Genomic DNA, 15,524 nt, shown 5'->3' with positions numbered 1-15,524 from the left:
GCCCGGGGTCCTCCCAGATGCCCCCTCCCTGCCGGAAGCACAGCCCTGCAGGGAAGCGTCCCTGACCCTGTGCCGCCCCCAGACACAGCCCATGCCCCCCACAGCCCCGGCTCTGTCTCTGCTTATCCCTATCCCAATGCCTGACCACGTCCAGACCGCGTAGTATGGAGGTGGCACATGGTGGACACTCAGTGGGTGATCGTGCCCTTAGTGTCGGCACTGCCGTCCCGGCCCAAGTTAGGAGGGAGTGCCGGCATCCCATATGGGTGCCAGTTCAAGTCCTCGCTGTTGCACCGTCGATCCAGCTCTCTGCTATGGCCTGGGAAAGCAGTAGAAGATGGCCCAAGTCCTTGGGTCCCTGCACCCACGTGGGAGACCTGGAAGAAGCTCCTGGCTCCTGGCTTTGGGTTGGCCTAGCTCTAGCCTTTGCTGCCAGTTGGGGAGAGAACCAGCAGATGGAAGACCTCTCTCTCTCTCTCTCTCTCCCCCTCCCTCCCTCCCTCCCCTCTCTGTGTAACTCTCACATTCAAATAAATAAATAAATATAAAAAAAAAAAAAGATACGGCCGGCGCCGCGGCTCACTAGGCTAATCCTCCGCCTAGCGGCACCGGCACACCGGGTTCTAGTCCCGGTCGGGGCGCCGGATTCTGTCCCGGTTGCCCCTCTTCCAGGCCAGCCCTCTGCTGTGGCCAGGGAGTGCAGTGGAGGATGGCCCAGGTGCTTGGGCCCTGCACCCCATGAGAGACCAGGAAAAGCACCTGGCTCCTGGCTCCTGCCATCGGATCAGCGTGGTGCGCCGGCCACAGCGCGCCGGCCGCGGCGGCCATTGGAGGGTGAACCAACGGCAAAAGGAAGACCTTTCTCTGTCTCTCTCTCTTACTGTCCACTCTGCCTGTCAAAAAAAAATCAATGATCTTGAGGCTTCTGTAAGCCAGGAAGGGAGGAGGAAAAGGCACTTGCTGTAGCCAGATCCTGGGTGAACCAACCGACCATGGACGCTGGGGGTGTCAGGAGGGTGCCAGACAGATCCAGGCTCGCAGTCTGGCCACATCCTCAGCTGCCGGACGCCGCCCTGAGGGGTTTATGAGTGACCTCTGGGCACAGGGATTCCCTGCACAGGACTCCGGTCACTTCCTCCACCCCAGCTCGGGTAATCGAGGGAATTGTGTAGCCTCTTGCTAACCCTTGCTGCAGCCAACACAGGCTGGGCTGAGCACCTGCCAATGCCACAAGTCAGGGCATTTTGGTGCTGCTGTCGCCTGTCCCCCTAGGGGCGGGTTGAGCCAGGGGACCGTGGAGAGCACCTGCCACAATGACAAGCTCACAAGGAACGTGGGCCGGGCCGAGAATCGCACTCCTGAGAGGGTAGCCCAGGGAGGTTGTCAGCGTGGTTTCTGAAATCGGGCAGCTCCTGTTACTTAGCCAGAGACATGCTTTTCAAGGCATAGATAATGGGCAGGCATTTGGCCTCATCCCACTGCAGGGGCCAGGGTCCGACGCACGCCTCTGGCTGGCGCAGACCTTGGGAGATTGAGTTCCCCGCTTCTGACTTGGGCCCGGCCGAGCCCCCACTGCCATTGGCAGCTGGGAAGGCAAACAATACATAGGAGCTCTCTTTGTCTCTACCTCTCACAAAATTGTTAATAAAACTATTTTTACAGATTTATTTATTTGAGAGGAAGAGTTAGAGAGAGAGAGAGACAGAGAGACAGAGAGGTCTTCCATAAGCTGGTTCACTCTCCAAATGGCTGCAACGGCTGGAGCTGCATTGATCTGAAGCCAGGAGCCAGGAGCTTCTTCCGGGTCTCCCACGCAGGTACAGGGATGTGTGTAGCAGGGCAGGGACTCTGAGATGCACCCAGATGCCTGTGACATGTGACGTGTGTTGCAGGGTGGGGGACTGTGGGGTGCACCTGGACGCCTGTGACACATGATGTGTGTTGCAGAGCGGGGGGCTATGGGGTACACCCAGATGCCTGTGACACATGACGTGTGTTTCAGGCTGCTGAATCAGAAGGGGGCGGATGACAGCTGGGACTGTGGTCATCACCCGGGGCATTTTTGCGACGGTGATCATGCTCTGCTTTATCGCTGTCCTGTGCTACTGTTGGCTCCAGGTACCCCCTGGGGGTGGGCGGAGGGGAGGCTTGCCGCCGGCCCTGCCCCTGCCCCCAGAGGTAGCCCCTGCAGAAGGCCAGGAGGGCCGGACTCCAGGAGAGGGCGCTCCAGGCCTCCTGGCCAGTGACACGCAGCTGCCCAGTGAGAGAGCGATGCTGGGTGCTCAGACCAGCTCTGCGGCTCCTTCCCCACCCAAACCCCTCCATGTCTGCCCGAAAGAGGAGTGGGAGCCACTGGTGCAGGGCAGCTTGAGCCCCCACTGTGCAGCGCCCCTCCGTGCCTCAGTTTCCCCACCTGAAAAACGGCTCAGCCTGGGGGTGGCTGTGCCGATCCAAGGAGTGGCTCTGAGGGGTGCCTAGCGCTTAGCCCAGCCTGAGCTGGATCCCAGAACACTCAAGTGCGCAGATACAGGCGTCTGATAAGGCGCGCCCCCGCCCACCGCCCTGATCCCGTGCTCCAGGCCGGCTCCTCTCCCGTGCGGGAGGGCTGGGAGGGCCGGGGAGGGCCAGCCGGTCACCCGCTCTGCCCAGAGTACTACTGCTGTAAGAAGGAAGGCTCCGAGGAGGATGAGGAGGAGCCGGACTTCGCCGTGCACGCGCACCTGCTCCCGCTGCACTCCAACCACAACATGGTGCTGACCAATGGGCCGGGGCTCTACCCGGCCACCTCCACCTCCTTCAGCCAGAGGTCCCCGCAGGCCCAGGCCCTGTGCCGCAGCTGCTCCCACTAAGAGCCGCCCACGTTCTTCCTGCAGGAGTCGGAGGACAAGGACCTGTGCAACGGTGGCGAGCGTGTGGCCTCCGCCAGCTTCAGCCAGGAGGACTCGGAGCTGTCCCCCAGCGGGGGCTTCGGGGGACTGCAGGCGCTCAACCCCAGCCGTCTCTGGGCCATGCGGGAGGCCTTCGCCCGCAGCCGCAGCGTCAGCACCGACGTGTGACCGTGCCCCCCGCCATGGCGCGCCACCCCGGCCCCCCTGTCCTGGGGGCACCCCAGGCCCGCAGAGCCCCTGGACCTCACATGTTCCAGGAAGGGGCGGCCTCAGCCTTCCCTGCCACTGACGACCAGCTGCTGTCTGTAGGGGCTCCCTCTCACTCTCACGTGCACACACACACGCATGAACATGCCCACGCATGCACACACACGTGCCCAGCACCTGCCTGCTTCCCTCCTGCAAGGGGGCTTCCCGGGCAGCCTACTCCTTGAGAGTTCACCCCAACCCGCATTCTGGTCAAGGGAGGCCCGGGCAGGGTTGGGGGGCTGCTGCTCTGGGGGTGCCGGCCCCGACCCCAGCCTGGCCCTCAGCTTTCCACACAGCCTGCCAGCTGAAACCCGGAGGGCAGCATGAGGTGTGGCAGGGTGGGCAGAGCTGGGCCAGGGCTCGGGAGAGCCCTCTGCCCGTGCCCACCAAGAGGCGGGGCCTCCCGGGATGCAGTCAAGAGTCCTGAGTGCTGAGGGGCGCTGGGTCTCGGCGGGATTCTGGGTCCGGAGGGAGATGGCTGCAGGGCGCGCTGTCTTGTCCCATCCCCAGCAGTGTCAGGGTGGAGGCTCCTGTGTGGAGCCCTCGTCCGAGCCCACACTCCATCCAGCCCCGATTCAGGCTGGGGGCTTCCTGCTCCCTTCCATCAGCGGCAGAAATGACACCACTGGCTCCCTCAGGGCACCAGCCCCCACCCCCAGCTGAGGGAGGCCCAGGAGCCCCTCCCTCTGACAAGGGCTGTGGCCATCCTCGAGTGAGGCTCATCTCCCACCACGAGCTCCCAGAGCCTCCTGCAGTCGGGGGACACTGGCTGTTCAGGGACTCCTTGCCCCCCCCTCCCCTGGCCCCTGTTTGGATGCACCCTTGACTCCCTGCTCCCGGCCCCGCCCCCATCGAGTCTGTTCCTAATGCATTCACCTGGGGAGGGGTCTGGGGTGGGGGCGGGGGATGAGGGCCCTGAGGCAGCTGCTCCCATTTTGGTCACCAGCCTCCGCACGTAGATACTTAGAGCTCTGGAATGCAGTGAGCACCCCTGCCCTGGCCCGGTCCCTGCAGCGCCGTCCTGGGACCCACCCACCAGCCTGGCAGAGCCAATGGATCATCTCCTACCACCCTTCATGGCTTCGGTCTGGCTGCTGTGGCCAGTGCAAACCCTCTCTGCATTGTGCCATGCCCGTGCAGCCCAGGCCCTGCCTGGAGGAACCCAAAGTGGCTCTCTGGTGAGGGGTCTCCAAAACCGCCTTTGTCAACCCTGGGTGGATGGAGGCTGTGCTCATCTCCCCTGGGAACCCCAGCTGAACCCGTCTGGGCCGGTAACAGAGCCACTGCCTCAGGGGGCTCCGGGCAGCCCTGATGGGGCACAAGGCCTTGTGTGCAGTGAGCACACACACTCAGCGCTGGCAAAAAGGAGGAGGCTCGGGCAGAAAGAGGATGGCAGAGCAGAGCAGGGACCGTGGAACATGGCACGGGCAGGGGCTACAGCCACTCAACCCTCCCTGAGCGGAGCCGGAGCCCTTGAGCAAGTGGGGGCTGGGAAAGAACCCTCTGCGGCAGCCACAGCGTGGTGGTGAAGTCGCAGCCGTTGAAGTCGCCGTTCAGAAGCCTGTAGCCCACGGCTGGGACCTGGGTTCTGTTCGCCAGGATGGCTCCAGACTCCAGCAGGGATGGCTCGAGGAATGGGGCTCCTTCCACCCATGTGGGAGACCGGGGTTGAATTCTTGCTCCCAGCTTTGGCACCTGGTTCAGCCCTGGGCCGTTGCCAGCGTTTGGGGAGTAATCAGCAGATGGCAACTCTCTTGTGGGCGCCTTCTCTCTCTCTCTCTCTGCCTCTCTCTGTCTCTCTCTGCCTCTCCAATAAATACATTTTTTAAAAACGTGCAGCCCCTTGATGCATACATGTGCAGCCATGGGCACACACAGGCAAAAGCATCCCAGGCTGGTTGCTGCCTCAGCTTCCCTGGGGTGGACCCTGCTCTGAGTCCCAATTTGGGGACAGGCTGGGCCCCCATGCAGGAGGCAGCCACTGGCCTCTCTGGCACCTATGCCCAAAGGAAACAGTTCTCCTGGCCATCCTCAGCGCTGAGGCAAGCTGGCCGTCCCTTGGGTGGCAGAGCCCCAGGCCCCTCCCCTCCCAGCACCCTCCACTGGCTGCTCTGCTCTTGCCTCTCCCCACGCCTGCCGCTGGGTCAGCCCAAAGGAGGGCTCTCGTCCGGCTCGGCACCCACGAGTCCAGACCAGGGGCCCTCCGCAGAGCTCCAGAAACACCAGTCCTGAGGCTCCGCACACCTGCCTCATCCCTGGTCCCCCAGCCTGCTGCAGGGGACACTCCAGGCCTTAGTGCAGGTCCTCCCCTGCAGCCCCACACCAGTGGAGGTTCCGGCCCACTCTGACCCCGGCGCCGGGCTCCTGAGGCCCCACTGCCTACTCTGTCTGTGGCCTTTGGTCTGCACCTGGCTGGCCCCAAACCCCAGGCCTTAGGGAGTGAGAGACCCCACACGGCCATGCCCCGGCTCTCCCAAGCCCATGGGGTCTCCTGCACCTCCTACCAGAAACAGCAGAGACCCCACCAGGCCACCATATATACGACCATTTTATTGACATACACAGATGAGTACTGACTGTGGTTACAGGACAAACCCACTGCTGAGAACCACACACACTGAAAGAGGGCTCCCCGGGGCTTAAAGTTTGGCAGGTGCTGGGCTGGGCCGGGCCATGAGGCAAACCCTCCAACTGATGGGCACCTAGATGCCGGCAGGGACCCAGTGACATCCGGGCCACCACTGCCACCTCCCCCACAGAGCCTGGTCAGAGTCACCTGCCAGTTATCTGGAGGAGGCCCTACCCAGAGACGGCCTGGACCCTGGGCACATCTCACCTTCACCGCTGGGCTCTGGGTCCTCGGGCCCCTCGGGTGGGGGCTCAGCCCCAAACAGGATCCTTACGATTTGGAGCTCCCCAGCCTGGGAGAGCAGAGGGGGTGGCCCGGTGCTGCACCCCGCCCCCCGGCTCAGGCGCCCGTGGGTTGTCCAGGGCGGGGCCCTGGGTGGGCACTTGGGTCTCTATGGCTGCAGTGGTGGCCTAAGGGCAGGGCAGCCTGCAGGAGTGGCAGCACACCTTGCTGTAGTACCAGTGGCTGCACAGGTTCACCTTGATGACCAGGGCACAGTTGGTGCCTGGCTGGTCCTGACAGCTGTCATCTGGGGAGAGGGCACAGAGCGGAGGTTGGGGGTCAGCAGGAGGCCAGAGGTGAGAGCCCTGCTGGCCGCCCCAGCACCTTGTGTCCTGCCACGGGGTAGCTCTGGCACAGAGCACCTTGGGCAGGGCCATGAGCCCATCACAGGGATCCCAGCGGGTGTCAGGCTCCCAGTGGACACCAGCAGGAGGTGTGGAAGGGGCAAGGCCGGGGGCCAGGACTTGTGGTAGCAGTGCATTCTGGGAGCCCACAGGTGCACAGCCCCCTGCACCGTGCCCAGAGCAGAATCCATCACCCACACCTGCAGCATATTCCAGGTGCCCAAGCCAGGACCCCTGTGGCCCAAGTCAGGCCCCCATCCTGGTCCCTGGGCCCCACACTCCCTGCCCACCGTGGCTGACCCTCTTCTCCCTCAGTCTCCAGCCCCAGTGGGCTTTCCCCTCCCCCTCCCCGGGCTCTGCCATCCAACAGGGCGCCTGCTCACCCTCCATGCCCCGGCTCCCGCACCTCCTCCACAAGTCCCCGCCCGGCCCACAGCCTGCCCCTGCTCACCTGGGGGCTCTGTGGGGCAGGGCTGCAGGTCACAGGCCTGCCTACCCACTGGCTTCACTGGCGGGTCACAGCCACGCACGATGTCGGTGCCCTCGTAGCACTTCACGTCTCGCATCCTTATGCCCACCCCACAGGTCTTGGTGCACTCATGGGGCAGCGACAGGACAAAGGTGACCCTCAGCTTCCTGCACGGGCCCCGCCCACCTGGCCAGGCTTGCCACTGAGCAGGGGTGGGGACAGCACTGGGGGGCTGCCCAGAGCTGCCTCAGTTTCCCCAGCTGCACCATGAGGGGTGGCCACCTCAGGACCTCCATGATCCCAGCTGTGCAGGGTCTGTGAGGCACCTTTTGAAGCCATCACCCCAGCCCCGGCTCCTCACCAGGTGCTCTCCCTGCAAAACTCCACGAGCTGCTCACACCCCAGGGACACTGCTCTTACAAACAATTGGGGAGAACAGACTAGGGTCACTCCCGCCAAGGGGGCCTGGAGCAGTGGTCAGGACTCCCCTCCCAGCCGGCCTGGTTGTTCCCAGAGGTGGCCTTGGCCTCTCCAGCCAGTCCCCCAGGTAGGCCTGCCTGCTCCCCCTCCAGGCCCCAGCTCCCCTGGGGTTCTCCACAAGCCCCAGCCCAGCCCCCAGCCTCCCTCCTGCCATGGAACGAGCAAGTGCATGTGTGTCCCAGTCCCAGAGGAGCAGGTGCAGTGTGGGAGGGGTGAGGAGGGCCCGGGGCAGGACCCTGGCCTGGGGGTTGTTGCGCCCATCAGATCCCTGTAACACAGACTCTGCAGCTCGGGCCCTGAAACTGGAAGGCTTGGCACTTGCCTGTCACGGCTACAGCCAAGGGTAGGGGCGCCCTGGCTGGGGGGCTCTGCGGCATCCCGTGAAGGTTCCTGGGCACCCAGTACCCTGTGACACGTCACTTTATCCCCTGTGCTCCTGCCCTGGGCCGGCGGCTCACAGAGGCCGCTCTGGGCCTCCCCGCTGGCCCCTCCTGAGAGCTCTGGCATGGCCGGCCAGGGAGGGCCAGGGAGAGTCCAGAGGGGACTGGCACAGGCAGGGGCCGCCCTCCCTCCCTCTGCCCCTCCCCCAGTGGCCAGTTCGCGAGGCTCCTCCTCACCCCCTACTCTGCCCTTTCACTTGGGGGACAGGCAGATGTGGGAGGGGCCTCAGGGTTCCTCTCTGAGGAGTGGGGAGACCCCTCTCCTTCGGGCACTGCTGGGCCCGGGGTGAGGGCTCAGCTCCCATCTGCAGAGAGGTGAGACCCCAGTCCTGTCTCACCTGACGTCCTCAGGCTGGGCGGCCTGGGGACCAGGACTGAAGTGGGGGGGTCACCACCCTCTCTGGGGCCCACAGGGTCCTGGCCCAGGCTCTGCTATTATGTGGTCTCCAAATCCCACAACCCTGCCTTGGCTGTGGCTCACCCGGGATGAGGGCTGCCCCCATGGGCTCCGTCAGCACCCCAGGCTGCCACTGATAGCTTCAAGGTCAGTGCTAGGGGCCGGCGCTATGGCGTAGCAAGTTAAGCCTCTGCCTGCAGCACTGGCATCCCACATGGGACCAGTTCGAGTCCCAGCTGCTCTACTTCAGATACGACTCCCTGCTGATGTGCTTGGGAAACCAGCAGAAGACAGACCAACTGCTTGGACCCCTGCACCCATGTGGGAGACCCAGAAGAAGCTCTGGGCTCCTGCCTTCAGCATGGCACAGGCCCTGCCATTGTGGCCATTTGGGGAGTGAACCAGAAGATGGAAGGCCTCCCTCTGTCTCTGTCTCTCTTCCCTCCTCCTCTCTCTGTAACTCTGCCTTTCAAATAAATATATATATGTATATATCAACCAGGTCAAGCCAAGCTGGACGCGAGCAGACCCATAGGCCCAGTGAGAGAGCTGCAGAGACAACAGGATGCTATCAGGCTTTTGGAAGGCATGGCTCTCGTGCAACCTGATGTGGCACAGGTGAGCAGCTTCCTGGGGACAGAGGCTGGGGTGGGGACGAGCGGCAGGGCGGGAGCCCCGGGGCTGGCCGCTCACCTCCAACCAAGGGCTGGAGTACCACTTGAAGCAAGGCCTCTCAAAACAGGTGCTCTCCTCCGGCAGCTTCTTGGTTAGCCCACACTCAGGCCCACTGTGCATCTACAACTTCCCATTGGTCAGCTCTATGCACAGGACCAGTCGCTTCTTCACATCTCGCCACAGGTGGTGTTGCACTGAGGCGGGGGACAGGTCAGATCAGAGGCCAGGGGCTGAGAGGGCTGGGACGGCTGCCCCTGCCCGAGGTGGGGGGAACCCTGTGACAACAGCTGGTCAGTAGATACGGGGCGGGGGGGACGCTGGGACCAATGGCGCATCGGCTGAGAACTCTTTGTTCCACAACCGTTTGTCCCCAAATGAGTTTGATCAAAAGAAGTGGAACCCGAAATCATCTGTTTGAAACAAATTGGTTAATGACCATTTGGCTGGGGGTGCTGTGGCCAGAATCGATTTAGCAGACAACACTTTGTCCCAAGATGATTTGGTTAATAGTGGTCTGCTTAAAGGCACATTGGAAGCAATGGGTCTGGCATGGGGTGGGGGTTGACAAGCATGGACAGCAGGCTGCCCGGCCCGCAGGCCAGAAGCAGTTGCAGCCGGACAGCACCTGCCCCGTGCCCCATCACTCGGGCGCCTAGGTGCCTGGTGTGGGGACGCTGCCAGTTCTGCATGCACCATCGTGGTGGAGCCTGTGCCCACTTGGAGCTGAGAGGTCGCAAGGGGTTCCCCCGCCTGTTTGGCTCTGTGTGTGTCAAATCCATCTCAGCGAACTCCGCCTTCAAAGTTGCAGCCAGCTCCTGGCCAACCTGCTGTTCTCCGATGCCCTCTGGCCAGGCACCCGCATCTCCGGGACACTCACCAGCCCCAGTCCTGGGCCAGCCAGTGGGCTGGCCAGTTCTTGTCCCCACAGGGGTGGATGGACAGAGACTTGGTCTCCACCTGGCGCTGGGACTCAGGGACTACGCGGCCATCGCTGGTCTTGCAGCACACATGCCTGATGGTGTGGCTCTGCCCTCAGCTCCCTCTGCACTCCAAAAGGGAGAAGGCAGGGGCCTGGGGGGGGCGCTCCACAAGCCCCCAGCCCCCAGGGAGGGGAAAGCACCCCAGGCAGTGTGGGAAGCCATTGCCATAGTAACCACTTTTTAAATCACATTTTCTAATTACAGAAATAATGCCTGCTTGATGACAAACACACACCTACGGATAGGGGCTGCGCACAGGGGACCCAGCTGGCATCTGAGCAGACGAGAGGGGCAGAGACAGAGATGGGGAGAGGCGGATGGAGATGGGGAGACGGGCAGAGACAGACCGAGACATAGGGAGAGGCAGATGGAGATGGGATGAGATGGACAGAGACAGACAGGGAGAGATGGGTAGAGATGGGGAGAGACACACCAAGACATGGGGAGAGGCAGATGGAGACGGGGGGAGGTGGAAGGGCAGAGATGGACAGGGAGAGACAGACTGAGACATGGGGAGAGGCAGACAGAGATGGAGGGAGAGACGGGTAGAGATGGACAGGGAGAGATGGGTAGAGATGGGTAGAGATGGACGGAGATGGGGAGAGACAGACCGAGACATGGGGAGAGGCGGAGACATGGGGAGAGGTGGATGGAGATGGGGAGAGATAGACGGAGCTGGGGGGAGGCGGACAGAGACAGGAGAGATGGGGGAGATGAGCAGAGACAGGGAGAGACAGACCGAGACGTGGGGGAGATGGATGGAAACGGGGGGAGACAGGCCGAGACGGACAGAGAGAGACAGATCGAGACAAGGAGAGACGGACGGAGACGGGCGGAGACAGCCAGGTCAGATGGGGGCTTTGATTCCTCGGAACTACAGGGAGACCTGGCACTCAGGGGCTCCTCCCTCACACCCTTGCTCCAGAAACTGGAGAAGCCGGGGGCAGCAGAGGCCAGCCCCGTGCCAGCCACGCTCACCAGCCCCCAGTCAGACGTGGTCCACTGGTGGTCGCAGGGGGACCTGTGCAGCTCTTTTCGCCCACCGGCCTGGTGTTGGGGTCACACAGCCTCTCGTCCTCAGAGCAGTGGATGTGCCTAGTCACCACGCTGTGCTCCCCGTACTTGGCTGTGCACTGTGAGGGGTGGGCGGGGGGCTGGGTATGAGGCTGAGCTCCATGGCTGGCTCTAGTCCTTGCCCCTCCACCCATGGCCCTGCCAAGCCCCAGCCAGCCCACGGCCAGCTGCACTCTGCAGAGGCCCACCAGCTCACATTGGAACCCTGGGACATCTCCCACTGCCCAACCCTGCCCAGCAACACAAAGATCCAAACTCCACCCAGCCAGGCCTCACCTCTCACTCAGGACCCGCCCCCCAGGTTCCACCCAGCCCCGCCCCCTCAATCAGGCCCCACTGGCCCCACCCACCCCGGCCCCCCACTCCCACCCCAGTCCCACCCCCACCCCCACCCAGGCTCCAACTGGCCCCATCCCCACCTGGCCCCACCCAGCCCCACCCTCACCCAGGCCCCACCCACACCCAGGTTCCACGAGGCCCTGCCCCCTCACTCAGGTCCCACCTGGCCCCACCCAGCCCCACCCTCACCCAGGCCCCACCCACACCCAGGTTCCACACGGCCCCTCACTCAGGTCCCGACTGACCGGCCCCTGCCCCCGCCCAGGCCCCTCTTGGTCACGCCCAGTCCCACTGGATCCCTGCCACAGCTGCCACCAATTCACCTCCAACCATCTCCCACTGTGGCCTACAGGCTGGGTTGCGGCAAACCTTGTGCTCCTCCGGCCGCACGGCCTCGGCCGCCTCCCACAGGTCGCTGTTCACGGAGCTGTCGAAGCCGGGGGACGGCATCTTCCAGCAGCCCAGGATGGGGAACTGGTAGCTCCAGCTGCTACTCTCCCACCTGCTTCGGGGGTGGGGCGGCCTTCAATGACCCCACACCTTGTGGCCGGAGCCCTGACAACCCTGCACTCCAGAGACACGTGGCCCCAGGTCCCAGGGGTTGGGCCTGACAGGGAGGCCTGGGGCCGAACTGGAGGTCGTCGCCATGACAACCGGGGACAGGGTGGTTCCTGAGCCTGTGGCCCCCCCAAGGCCTGTGATGCCTCTTCCTGCTCTCACCTTTGCATCTTGGGGCCCTACTGACCCATCTCCCACCCACCACCCCCTCTCAGGACCATGCTCCAGTGTCCTGGAGCCCTGAGCCCCCTTGTGTGCTGCTGTGCTGCCCTGGACCCTGGGCTGGGCCTTGTTCTCCATGAACCCTGGCACAGAGAAATGAAAGCCACATGTTTGCAGCCGTGTCCAGTGGGGTCCAGGGGCCCCTCATCTTCCCTGCCCCTCCCAGAAAGCAGTAAGACCCCCCCCCCCGGCTGCCAGGAGCTGGGTGAGTGCTCCCCATCTCAGAGGCTCCCCCAGCGGCTCTGGGGCCCCTGCACCAATTCCTGGGCTGGTCCACACCAGGGCACGATGCACCTCGGGCTCCATCTCTGACCGTGTCTGTGAGGCAGGACAGGAGGCCTGGGACTGGAACACTGACCAGCCTCTGCCCATGTGAGTTGGCCAGCAGCCTGCATTCCCAGGGATACGAGAATCTTTTGAAAAGTTCATGGAAAATGTGCACAGTGAAAACCTAGGCATGGCTTCCACCATGTTTTTCACCCGAAAAAACTTTTTTTTTTTTTTTTTTGACAGGCAGAGTTAGACAGTGAGAGAGGGAGAGACAGAGAGAAAGGTCTTCCTTCCATTGGTTCACCCCCCCAAGTGGTTGCTATGGCCAGCGCGCTGCGCATATCTGAAGCCAGGTGCTTCCTCCTGTTCTCCCATGCAGGTGCAAGGTCCAAGAACTTGAGCCATCCTCCACTGCACTCCCGGGCCACAGCAGAGAGGTGGACTGGAAGAGGAGCAACTGGGACAGAACCGGTGCCCCAACCGGGACTAGAACCTGGGGTGCTGGCGCCGCAGGCAGATTAGCCAAGTGAGCCGCGGTGCCGGCCCCGAAGAAACTTTTAATCTCATTTTCCCATGAGCTTCTGGAAGGGCCTCGGAATCCCTGTGGGTTTATAAAACCCAGCTGCACCCAGCAGAGGTCATTGGGACAGACGTGGTGTAGGGAAGGGTGGAGTGCATCTATCAAGACCCCTATGCCCTCCTCCAGGGGCCCCACCATCCAGCCCGGAGGGCCAGGTCTGACTGCTGTCCTGAGCGGAGGCTCAGGCATCCCAGCCACCCCATGGCTGCCTGGGCAAGTACCTGGGCTGGCGCTCCCTCCCAGGCGGGGGTACCTGGGCTGGCACTCCCTCCCAGGTGGGGGTACCTGGGCTGGCGCTCCCTCCGGAAAGGTACCTGGGCTGGCACTCCCTCCCGGGTGGGAGTACCTAGGCTGGCACTCCCTCCCAGGCAGGGGTACCTGGGCTGGCACTCCCTCCCTGGCGGGGGTACCTGGGCTGGCACTCCCTCCCAGGCAGGGGTACCTGGGCAGGCGCTCCCTCCCAGGTGGGAGTACCTAGGCTGGCACTCCCTCCCAGGCAGGGGTACCTGGGCAGGCGCTCCCTCCCGGCGCAGAACTTGTGCACGGGCTCCAGCCGGGTCAGGGCGTCACAGTAGCTGTCGTCCACCTTGACGCCGTCCTAGCGGACACACATGGCATATGTCGACATGACCCCTAGGTCCAGGGCAAGGGAGGGTCCTGTGAGCCCCACGGTTAACCAGAGGGCCTTGGGTGAGTGAAGGGACGGCTCAGAGCCTGGCTTCCCGGTTTGGGGACCAGGATGTCCCCGGGCTCAAGGCATCACTGGAGGAGCTCAGGGAGAGCCACTGGGTGCCTCTGAGCCCTCTCCTCACCCACGGCTTAATCTACCATCCACGTCTCTTCTCATTTTTAAAGAGGAGGCTGGGGCTTCCCTCCAAGGCCGACAGACTCCTGGTTGGAAGCCCGAGGTGAGGGCACGGCTGGGGGAAAGATGATAACCACATCCCAGCCTTGCCTCTCCCTCCCACGTCCCCTCCCTCCTGGACTGGGTGGATTTGCCTCTGCTGCTCCTGTTGGAGATTGTCTCCTGGGTCCCCGGAGCATGGGAGTGGTCGATGCTACCACTCCTCCCACAAGTGCAAGAACGCACGTCGGAGCGGCCCTAGGAAGGGACCAGCGAATGGCCCTGTGAAGGGGCCAGCGCCAGACCAGGCCCAAGAGACCTGCTGCAGGCCGCAGGACCCCAGGGGCTGTCTGCGCCCTGCCACAGCGTCCCTGCTCCTCATGCTGAATCCGGAGTGAGCCCGCACTTGGAGCTTGAGATCAGGCCCGGCACATGGCTAGTTCAAAGCAGTCATGTGCCCTGATGGTAGTCGGCTGCAGCGCCTCATGCCCTGGCCAAGAGTTCCAGCCCAGGGTCCCTGAGACCCTGTGGAAGCTGGCTGCCACACCCCTGCCTGGAGCTGAGTTCTTTAATGTTGGTAGCTGGAGCCTGAGTGGCCAGTGTCCCCAGCCACCCAGCACCCAGCTGGAGGGAGGCAGGAGCAGGGCATTCTGGAACATTCTTGTCTCACAAGTGCTCCTTTCTTGGTGGGAAGAAATCCAGGACTGATGGGAGAAGGTGGGAGTGAGATGCCTGCATGTGGGGTGCAGTCACGGTGTGAAACCCACATTCTTCAGCACCCCTGTAGGGAGCCCCAACAACTCCCAGGCTGCATCTCTCTGCCCCCTAGCTGTGTTGGGGAGCTTTGGCACCCGCTGGTGGAGTTACGCTGAGGCACTGCACTCCCTGGCCACAGCAGAGAGCTGGCCTGGAAGAGGGGCAACCAGGACAGAATCCGGCGCCCCAACCGGGACTAGAACCCGGTGTGCCGGTGCCGCTAGGCGGAGGATTAGCCTAGTGAGCTGCGGCGCCGGCCCAAATGAGTAAATCTTAAACACACACACACACACACACACACACACAAAACCATTTAATAAACCCATATTGTCTGCTACAAATCCATTGTTTGCAGAAGAATTCTGGAGAATGATTTGGGATTTAGAGCAGGTTTGCATGAGGGAGGAGGGAACTTAGAACAGTAACCTGCCACTGACCACAAAAAGTTTAGGGGATTCTTGCTTCACGTGGATATAAAGAAAATTATCTCATTCAGCTGGCCGTGTAAGTGTTGACAGAAAAGTTCTCTTCCTCTTAAAAAAGAAAATCTTGAAACGAACAGCTCTCACTGGACTGAGTTTCTTGGCACACTGCTAAATCTAATGCATCTCTCTGTGCCTGGTACTCAGTGTGTTTGACACGGAGCAAAGGGTCAGAGTGCCCTAGATGAAGGGTAAGTGACCATTCAGCCAGGCCCAGATGGAGGCCTTTAGAGGCCTTGAGGACGTCGGGGTATGCCCACCATTCCTGTTTAAAGCTCAGAGTTAAGTGTAAGGAAATCCAGTTTTGTTCTATTTTATGAAATATTAGATGTCAAGTGCTTTTGGTGTCTGGCTTTGCTGGAGCCTGCACCTGCCCAGCTCTGCCTACACCCTGTCTTCCCAGTGAGCTCCTAACCTGCCCCCACATGTCCTGCCAAGCTAGTATATTGTGAACACAGCCTCAGACAAGGTGAAGAGTGTACCTTTTTTTTTTTTTTGATAGGCAGAGTGGACAGTGAGAGAAAGAGAGAGAGAGAGAGAGAGAGAGAGAGAGAGAGAGAGAGAGA

The 15,524-nt window shown here is 62.3% G+C and overlaps 1 non-coding gene and 1 pseudogene across 4 annotated transcripts in view; one reads left to right on the top strand and one right to left on the bottom strand.

Annotated features, from left to right (window-relative positions):
• The first annotated feature begins 2,025 nt into the window (after window positions 1-2,025).
• LOC100348046 (protein FAM163B-like) lies at window positions 2,026-3,056 on the top strand (annotated as a pseudogene).
• Window positions 2,587-15,524, bottom strand: part of LOC103352183 (ADAMTS-like protein 2) — a 52,349-nt gene continuing 39,411 nt past the window's right edge. Inside the window, exons 4-7 of one of the 4 annotated variants that reach the window (XR_011381696.1) lie at window positions 13,383-13,509; window positions 11,616-11,751; window positions 10,812-10,966; window positions 2,587-9,895 (exon numbers count right to left, since the gene is read on the bottom strand). This is a non-coding gene — a transcript (ADAMTS-like protein 2). The remainder of the gene's footprint in view (window positions 9,896-10,811; window positions 10,967-11,615; window positions 11,752-13,382; window positions 13,510-15,524) is intronic. The other 3 variants (XR_011381694.1, XR_011381697.1, XR_011381695.1) reach the window with 3 other exon arrangements.

The sequence above is a fragment of the Oryctolagus cuniculus genome, chromosome 13 (assembly GCF_964237555.1).
Source record: "Oryctolagus cuniculus chromosome 13, mOryCun1.1, whole genome shotgun sequence".
Lineage (NCBI taxonomy): Eukaryota > Metazoa > Chordata > Mammalia > Lagomorpha > Leporidae > Oryctolagus > Oryctolagus cuniculus.
The sequence above is the reverse complement of the archived record's forward strand: the minus strand, read 5'-3'. Positions and strand labels throughout refer to the sequence as shown.